Source organism: Apium graveolens, unplaced genomic scaffold (assembly GCF_009905375.1).
Source record: "Apium graveolens cultivar Ventura unplaced genomic scaffold, ASM990537v1 ctg62, whole genome shotgun sequence".
In the NCBI taxonomy this organism is placed as follows: Eukaryota; Viridiplantae; Streptophyta; class Magnoliopsida; order Apiales; family Apiaceae; genus Apium; species Apium graveolens.
Window position 1 is genome coordinate 26271 of NW_027419274.1, and position 11040 is coordinate 37310.

An 11040-nucleotide genomic window follows, 5' to 3' on the forward strand; every position below is an offset into this window, starting at 1 on the left:
GACATAATCTCGATTCAGAGCATCACTAGGACTTCTCTTCTTTCTTTCAGGTAATTGATGTGAAAACATCTTCTCTTCTTAACTTTGGATTAGGGTTCATGTTGATTTTGGGGAAATTTTTTAAAATCTCATGAATCTGAGTTAGGGTTTTTAATTGGAATTGGGGTCAAATAAGATTAAAGATTGTATGTTATTGACATTTTTTTGATGTTGATTTAGAGCGGTGTTGTGTTTGTAGTATGAAGCACTCGACTCTCTCCACTCTTAATACACTCGACTATCTCCACTCTCAATACAAACAACACAAAACACAACACTGGTACTTTTTTTAATATTTAATTATTTTATTTAACTATATGTTAATTAATTTTTTTTCATCATAGATATAAACCTTTGTGTGTGTTTGTATATGTGGGTACATATGTCTCTGTTTAAGCATACAATAATGATGTTTTGTGGTATAATCTTCCATGTTTTGATATAACTTGTAGACTCTCAAGCTTAAGACATTGAGTCAGGTTCTGATGGAGACCATTTTGAGCCCTAGGTTTTATTTCCTTTTTTATTCACTTTCTTTGAAGAAGTTTCAAGTGTCGAGTTGTTAGCACTGTGGAATGGTTATTTCATCTTGTTAGTAGTTTGTGTATCATATCTTATTTTATGTTTTGCATATTGTGCAGGTTCTTGATATGATACTGAGGTTTGCTGGCTGCAATTGGTATTAAAATTCAACATGTCTGATCTGTGTGGTGATGCCATAACAAGGTTATGTTCCTGTCTAGAGATCCTTCGCGGTGACATTTGGAGTTTCTTCAGGTACTGTATGACTTGACTACAGCCTTGATGTTCTTCTTAAAGTTGCCTCTGATGGACATAATACATAGTGCTTATTAACATATCTGAATATAGCAGCTCTCTCTTATAATCCATATAATTACATAGTAAGTTTAGAAAACCCCCAGACCTAATGCATTGTCCGTTTCTGCTTGGTGTAAAATGTGATCCAGTGATGCACATGTTCAAGTGTGATGGATGAATCTATTTACAAAAATTTCTTTTAGTTTTAGATTTTGTTATGGAGAACTTTTTGGAAGATTGATTGATGGAGGGATGGTAGGAATAACAGTTGAATAGAATTCAGTGGAAAACATACAGTTATTGGAATGTTAAGTTTCCGTTATAGCATTTATTTGGTAAACCAGAGTTTTTGTTTTGTGTGTTGGAATGCTTTCTTCTGTTGCTAATTAAGATAAGTAATTATAGAATGTTTATTATTCCATGCATGTTGCTTGATAGATATGACTCATATAGTATGCTTTATTTGTTTGGATATTTTCTGATTCTTTTTCATAAGTTATAGGTTTATTCGGGACTTGTTTGCATACAATATTGTTCACTTACTAGAATGCAGTTTAAAGTTCTCCCTTTTTCCAACTCACTATTAAATTCTCCTACCTCTAAGCTTGAATCTGGAATTATGTATCGTCGGCGCTCTAACCATAATTGTAAGCCCAACATTGCGTATTCCACACGCAATTCTGTTGTTTGTAACTATAAATTCATAAAAATGTGTTTCAGCGCTGTATTTAATTCTCTTGTCCAGACTTCAAAATTAAGAAGCCTGTAATCTCAAATCATTGTTAATCTCTTGTCCAGACTTCAAAATTATGTAAATTTGAACTACCACAGATGTAGATATGGTTGTACGGAACACTCCAAGACTCCATTTGAAGAACTAATCTAGAAAAGCTTGTGAGTTATTAGGACTCCATTGATTTATATGTACCTACCAATATTAACTGTAAAATTCTAGTATTAATTATTTCTAATCTCCAAGGAAGCAAATATTGCAGACACTCTTTATAAGCAAGATTTTGTTCTGTTATGTGTTTGGTTATTATATGTTTAAGATTTTTTCCTAAAGAAATCACTAATGCAAAAATGTTGCTTGTAAATTTGAATACTATTTTTCTTAATTGCGTGAGCTAATTTTATTAAGGGATTTTATAATTTACTATTCAGGTTCATTAACTGTTTTATTGAGGTTGTTTACGTTTTTATCCAGACATTCATCTACAGCATTATCCTATTTACATTTTCAGGGAGGGAGAGAAACCAATTATAGAAGAGTCTATTACATTTGCTGAAAATGTACAAGAGGAAGATGAGTAAAGATCTTGAGGTTAAGCTCAAGAAACTGGCTAAAGAAAAATTGTTGCAAGACCAAGACAAGCTGCACATGAGCAAAGAGAAAGGTGCAGGAGAACATTGCCTGGTTACTTAAGAAAATAGTCGACGCAAATCCAGGCATCACAATCAATCATCAAGATTTATGCACAACCAGTGATGATGATAATTACCTCACACCAATTACCGGAGGCTCTTCAGTGGACTTGTAGTATTATGGCATTGTGATTAATTTGTGTATTTTTCAATTCATAGATGAACTTGTAAATTTGTAAAAATATTTAGTTTGTTGATGAATGTATACGTGTCCAGGTTTACTCTCTTTATAGTAATGCAAGAGCTGCAAAATGTAGTATTACTCTCTTTATACTCTCTTTGATTTGTATGTATTTATCGCCAAACTTTTAGTTTAATAGTTGAACTCGTCCATTTGAGGTAGTATTTTTGGTTTTTGATTTGGCTCATGATTATTGATTGTTAGTTTGTTTGTCGAATGATTCATAGTTTGGAAATTTCTTGGTTAAATGGTTTTGGATTTGTTTTGTGGGGACTTGCATATATGCAAGTCAAATTTTTTTTTACCATTACTCAACAGACAACGGTTACTATCACAATGTGTAAAACAATCATCTAAATAAGGTGTTCAGACAACAAGACACAAGACCGGTTGTTTGAACCTCATTTACCCAACACTACTAAGAACCATTGTCTGTGAGCTTTCCTTTAAGTCAATTTTCTTTTATTACCATTACTTAACAGACAACGGTTATTGTCACAATGTATAAACAATCATCTAAATAAGGTGTTCAGACAACAAGTCACAAGACCTGTTGTTTGAACCTCATTTACATAACACTACTAATAACCATTGTCTGTGAGCTTTCCTTTTAATAATGGTATGTAAAAACCATTGTTTGATGTTCAATAAGATAAGGGTTATAATAAACACTTGTCTAAATTACACAACATAAGGCCAAAAATTGTAGTCTCACACTACCATAAGTTAGCTTATTAACAACGGTTTTTGACTATTATGTGAAAGATTTAAGACAACAGTGCAGAATCCGAACTGTTGTCTATCTCGGTAAGAGGATGCCACAGAGACAAGTCTTTCAAAAAACAGCTATAATCGTTGTTCTACATGTACTCCAATAACAGATTTTTGAGGAAAGGAAATTCACAGTTGTCTACGAATTTGGGGCAACAGTTTTTTTGTCAATCGTTATTTCATAGATGTTGTGTAATTGCAAATTTCTTGTAGTGTTACCTACATTTATAAGTTGTAAGTAAATGTCAAATTTCTTGTAGTGAGCTTTCTTTGGAAATCTATGTGGAAGTTTGGAAATAAGGAAAATGGAGCCTATGTATACCGAATTCAAAAAATATTCTCCCTCAGTGAAACACCATTTGTGCAGGAAAACACACACTAAATTTCTCACACCCCTCTGCAAGATAATCCAATCATAAAAGCGCAAAAAATACGTAACTGACATGCTTAAATCTCGTAAATGAGATACGCATCAAATCCATATATTATCTCTGCAAATATCTAATCTCGGCACAAAAAATGGAACAAATTAACTCCTAACAATATACAACTAATACTGAAATGAAAATAAATAAATAAAATAAAAATATGAACCCCCTTCTCATCAATGGACTCCTGACGTATACGAAGGAGTGCGATTCGTTCGAAGAATCGCCTTCCCATTCCCGAAAGTGTCTTTAAGCCACAGGCTTTATCTTTTTTTGAAGTTAAGGGAGGTACAAGAATACACAAAAAACATGAAATCAATTGAGATACACAAAACAAATACACATGCAATAAGAATTTACCCAAGAACCCAATTGTTATTTGAGAAGAATCATACCAAACTGAGATACTCAAAGCCCCAAATCAGAAACCAATTGAGAGTGCAAGATCCAGTCTGAAACCTTAACCGAAGACCCGATTAGATGCGAAGAAGAAACCCGATTTCTCCAATCCCCAAATTATAAACCAACTGAGAGTTTGGGAGTTGAGCACCCAATTCGAAACCCAGACTGAAGACCCGTTTGATGCACAAACCCGATTTCCCCAATTTGAAACCCTAATTAAGGCGTGAGAGTTGAAAGCCCGATTGCAAGCCCTAATTGAGAGTGTGATTCCAAACCCTAGCTCGATTCCAAACCCGATAGTTACTGAGTGAGTGATTGAGGGTGAGAGTGTTTTGGTGAGTGAGCGTGTATTTGTGAGTGAGTGATTTAGGACGATAGTGTGTAATTAGAGTGTGTTTTTAGATTTACGAAAAGTACTACAATTATTTCATTTCCCTCAATTGTCTTATTTTTTTTAATTTTTTTCAGCCACACCCATGTAATTGAACAAATGCCTGCCTAAATATTTCAATTTTGGTAACAATTATTTTAACACCAATGATAACACTAATTTTCATGTTACCATAGATACCAAATTTTGGCTATGATAACACAAAATATTTACTAATACATTAAAATATTTGTTAAGATGCATTTGATAGATCTCCTTATATATATTACTCAAGTTCTATGGAGACCACGTTTTTGTTGGAGACCATGGAGACCAATTTTGTTCTGCAACTAAAATATTGTATAAAAACATTACAAAATGTATTATTTTATGCATTATGTTCTACAAAAATCTTTATTTTATTCAAAATTTTGAATATCATACATGTACTACATGTAAAACATTACAAAATATTTTATTCTACGAAACATATTTAGTTTGCAGAATATTTGTTCAACTTGCAGAACATACACTTTATACTTATTTTAAACTTAAATGAACTTCAACATTTTTAATGAATTAGTGATATTCGTAAAACATACTTCACAAAATAATATATTTCATAATATTTTGATTGTAGAACATAGGTGGTCTCCGATAAAAATATGGTCTCTATAGAACTTTTTTCTATATATATACTATGGAGTCCACCTTTAATTGGAGTCCTCGGAGTCCATATATGTTCTGCAAGTAAAATATAGCTTAAAATATTGCAAAACATATTATTTTTCCACAAAATCACTATTCTATCAAAAATCTTGTAGATTGCATACATTTTACAAGCAGAACATTGCAAAAATATATATTCTACAAAACATGTTTAGTTTGCAGAACATAAATGTTCATATTGCAGAACATATTGCAGAACATACATATTGTACCGTAAATATATGAGATTTGCATGATTTTGTTGAAGTTATGTTATTTGTGTAACATGTTTTGCAAAATAACACGTTTTACAATATATTTTATTTGCAAAACGTAGATGGACTCCGAGGACTCCGATAAAAAGGTGGACTCCATAGAACTCACCCCTATATATATATATATATATAAGTCAAGTTCTATGGATACCACGTTTTTGTTGGAGACCTCGGATACCACATGTTCTGCAATCAAAACACTATCAAATATATTATTTTGTGAAGTATGTTTTACGAATATCACTAATTCATTAAATTTGTTGAAGATCATTTAAGTTTAATAAGTATAATGTGTATGTTCTGTAATTTAAACAAATATTCTGCAAATTAAATATGCTTCGTAGAATAAAATATTTTGTAATATTCTACATGCAATATATGTATGATGTTCAATATTTTAAATCATGATCTCTGTGGTCTTCAACAAAAATATAGTGTTCATAGAAATTGACTTTATATATATAAATATGTGTACCTCCATTCTTTTCAATTCAACGGCATGGACGTTAATCTGCCATCAACACTCAATATGCATCCCACGTTTAGGTATTAGAAAGGTCATCATTATTAACAAGTTAATTAAAATCGGTTATTTTTGTTAAGAAGTTACAGAAAATAGTCATTATTGTAATTATTTCACAAAATAATATATTTTTTGTGTTAATTTGCAAATATGCAAAGATTATTTCCACTATAACCAAAATTACTAAAATCCGTCACCAAATATCGGTGGAATTTAGCTATAATCGATCATATCCGGTGGATTTTAGTATAAAATCGATCAACTCATTTTGGTGGCTTTTCAGAGGGCGGATTTTAAGTTTTGCGGTGGAATTTTAAATAAAATCGACCGAAACTTTGGTCGCTTTTATAAAATTTAAAATTTGAAATTCAAATTTTTGTGAAAATTTGAATCTCCCGCTCCTAAATAAATTACACCAAAATCGGTCGATTTTAATATAAAATATTTCAAAAAAAAAGAACCACCCCCACCCATCAACCGTGTAACCGCCGGCCACCTCCCAGAAAAAACTCCGGCGACCCATCTCTCACCATTTCATCCTCCGTTCTGAGGTGATGCACGGTACCTTGTTGTCTTGATGGGAGATCGGCTGTAACTACGACGTCGGTTGTGGTAATGGATTGGGCTTACTCCGAGTCCTGCTTCTTCGACTTCTGTATGAATGGCAAGTGTAATGGAGCACATAGATCACAATCATAAGCATAGCATAAAGGACTTACAAATATTTGATCGTCAAAGAAACTTAAATATTGAGTCCTAACAGTTAATCAAATATTAAAGAGCTAATTTAAATATTCAGAGCTAATTTAAAATATTCTTCTGTTAACTTCCTTCCTTTCTCTCGATCAAATCAAACTCGAAAGTACGGATGGATATACAAGCAAGTAAACAGATACATGATATATAACTCAACAAAATTAGCATCAGGAAGTTTTGATTTGTGTAAACAAGTTGACTGATCACGTAAAACAATAACAGAGATAGATTGAAACAGTTATAGGTGGGGGGGTTTCAAAGTAAAAAAAAATATTTTTTTTGTTTTCTTTAAATATTGTTAAAGAAATATTGTTAAAAAAAATTGTATGAGACTTTTCTTTGTAATTTTAATCAAAAAAATTTAAAACATGTAATTCATGTTACTCTCGTATTTAACTTTTTAATTTTTTAAAATATTTAAATATGGGTAAATTAAATTATTTTAAATTTATTATTCACATAAAAGCCACCGAATTCAGTTGTTTTTATTATTTCCAATATTTGTAATTTTTGGAGGGAAATTTCCCGCCTACTATTATTGAATTTAATAAAAATAAAAGGATAACTAAGATTAAATTCCACCGATTAAAAGCGACCGAATGTAAATTCCACGGATTAAAAACGACCGAATTTAAAGGTGGATTTTATTCATTGGTCAATGAGAATTTTAGTTGACTTTTAACTCGGTTGCTTTTAATTGGTGGAATTTAGTTCTTTGTGTTGTAGTGTTCGTAAGATATTGATGGCCATGATCCAGCCCAAACCATGACTAAGATTTTTGCATCGGTTCTTGGGAGATTTTTTTCTTCATAGACAATATGAAACATGGAGACAGTGATCATCTAGATTTATCATTTGATTAAGTCCATAATTCGTGTTTATTTAGAGCTTAGCATATAAAAGATTAAACAAAGGAGACAAAAATTTCATATATGTACTCACTCAACCCACAAAACCTACTGCAGTGGTGGTGGAAAAACCCTAAACAATCATGTCCTGCAATCACAAATTATTCATCGAACACTAATCCGAGAAGTGAGATCAACAAACGCATCTTCCCTACAAGGAATAGTTAAACCTCCCATAGGATGAACAAAACCAAACTCCTCCTCTGCACGACGCAACAGCTCTTGAAATGAAGGATGGTTGAGGTAGGTTACAGGCACCACGAACCGCTTCTTCTGAGCTTCTCCTACGTACACTGCAACACAGCCTTTGGGAACATTACAGAGTTCATTTTTTGTAATTCGTGAGTGAACTTTGCTGGCTTGCTTTGGGTTGATAAACATAGATGGCAAGTGAATTCCCATGACTTTAGCTCCACACAACTTTGGATCTTGGAGATGAGAGTTTTGATCAGATCTTTAGAAAGTTGTACGGTTTGGGGAAGTTTAGTTCTTGTATTTATAATCCTTGTTTTTGTATTAATTAATTACTCCCTCCGTCTCATATTACGTTTCCCATTTTAAATTTTTACATTTTTATGAAAATCAATTAACTACTAATTTACGTCTAATTTATAAAATCAAATATAGTCATGAGTGATCTTTTAGATTCGTATTTATGAGTATTTATGAAAGTTTTTTATAAAATCAATTAACTATTTATGAAAGTTTTTTATATTTAACACTAATACGAAATTAAATATATTAACAATTAAAAATGTGTATTGACAAACGTGTGCAACACAAATAGAAAACGTTTATAGGGATGGACGGAGTATAAAAACGGGAAAGACCTACGTTTATTCGTCCAAGTTGTTACTGAATTATTGTACGGCAGCCGGCAATTCTTGACTTTGATTTTTCTTCGGTCCTACCTTTATTATTTTTAGCTCATATAGTCTTGAATATCCAAATTCCAAACACCACTTGGTGAAAGTATGTTCCATAGCATTGCATGAGGTCGACATATAAATTATTATTTTAGAGAAACAACAAGGAAGAGATCAAGATGCGGCCGTACACCGAAAACGAATTGAAATGAATGGTTTATTGAAAGAAATCAATTGAAAGCGATTTATCGAGAAAAAGGTGTGGGCTTTAATTATTTGGATTTTCTGTTGTGTGATCATGGGTACATAATAAGAAGGTATGTGTCAAAATTTGTTGGTTTTTCAATCATTAATATTGATGGACCCTCCTGTATTTACATCAATTTCACCAATAATAACACTCCAAATTCATAAAACTTAATGGGTACACATTGGAATAAAATCTTGTGCTAGTTTTACCTGCAAATGCAAAGTGTCTACGTGTATATTATGGTTGATGTGCATTTTCTCATTATGGGCCAATTTGGTGCTGGATCCAAGAATCCATCAAGATTCATTCAAGGACCATACCTATCCAGGCACTTAATCACCTTCTTCTCTCTGATTGCACATGCTGCAACTTGATGTTATCTTCCAGTCGGTATCCTGAATTTATGTTCTACAGATATATATATAAATATATATATATTTATATATGCACCGTGTCACATGTTTTCATATTTGTTCGTCCTACGGTTATATATAGGATAAGGTTAAACATGATTCTAATATTGAGATGTCTTCCAATATTAGCAATCAAGTTTCTAATATTAGCAATATTAGCACCGTGCTAATATTAAATTATAAGTGTGAGGGCTAAAAGACTAAAATAGAAGAAAATAAATTAGCTTGCATACTCTTTGAAATTTTGCCCTAGTAGAGAACAAAATCACAGTTAAATATCAAAATAGTCACTGAAACGAAAACACCACATTTAAGTGCCTAAAAAATAGTAGGGGGTTACATTTCACATATTCATCGATATGCTTCGTTTCCTATCCTAACTGAATAAATTCGATCGAATTTAGCCGAATTTCTTGTAGCTGTAATGTAGGGATTTGTTGAAAACGTAGATGGGCTTTACACAAAAAATATTTCAATAATATTTTTACACCAGCACAATAATAACAGATTACTTTTATTTCTTAATAATAGAAATACAACTTATACATATATATAAGTGTTTACACACACTGCAATCTTTTTCCTCTCACAAGAGCTTCAGCTCTTTTCTTTCTCTCTGTGAACCTCACTATTGGTGTTGTATACAAGAATGCAGGAATGCCTTATTTATAGGCTCTGAGATGATGACCTAATTGCTTAAGTAATATTGTTGCTGACCTAATTTCTTACATAGACATACATTTAATACAAGCATATCAAATTTCAATATCTAGGTTCCTGCATCTGTGTTTTGTGCAATCTTCAACTCAGCCTACCTTATTTGCAGGGCTTCATTTAAGATCTTACAGATGACAAGCAGCTTCCATCCTTCTAGACAATATGAATAGTTTGACATCTTGCTGGACTCTTCCTCATTCAACTCTTATCTTGAAAATATATAGTTGTGCTGCTGCAATTACATTTCACGTACTCTTCCTTATTATCTGGTACACACAGCTGGATACTTATTTAATAGCTGACTTTTTATTTTGCAAATTCTAGATGCCAGCTTTTACTTATACATATGAGGGTTTGAATTCTAACACTCCCCCTCAAACCCGATTCTGCATTCTGAGTTTCTTTTTCATTTTCAGAAATATCTCTGGCTTCAATGGCTTTGTGAAAATATCGGCTAAATTTTTCTTCTGTTCTGCAGTGCACCAATTCCACAATTTTATCGTTTACCTTTTCTCGAAGAAATTGATATTTAATATTAATGTGCTTGTTTCGACTGTGGGATACTGGATTTTTCGCGAGTGAAATAGCGGATTTATTATCCACATAAATAGTAACCGGATCAACCTTTGCAAGATTTAACTCGCCCAATATGTAGCCTAGCCACATAGCTTGACATGCGCATGCTGCTGCTGCCATATACTCCGCCTCACATGTTGAGAGAGCAACTGTTTGTTGCTTCTTTGATGACCACGAAAATATTGCTGAACCAATATGAAAAGCATAACCTGAAGTGCTTTTCCCGTCATCCAAATCTCCACCATAATCACTGTCTGAGTAGCCAACTAATTTTGAATCTTGAGAATGAGTGTAAAATAAACCATGATCAAGTGTACCTTTAATGTATCTCAAAATTCTTTTAGCTGCCATGAAGTGATCTTGCTTCGGCTTCTCCATGTATCTACTAACCAGTCCAACCGCATACATGATATCCGGACGAGTAAAAGTTAGGTACCTCAGACTTCCGACCAAACTTTTGAACAATGTCGGATTTACCGACTCCCTCGTTGAATCAATTCTGAGCTTTATGCTTGCTTCTGCTGGTGTGCTCACCGGCTTGCATTCCTCCATTTTGAACTTCTTTAAAATTTGCTCCGCATATTTTTTCTGAGACATAAAAATCCCATCTTTC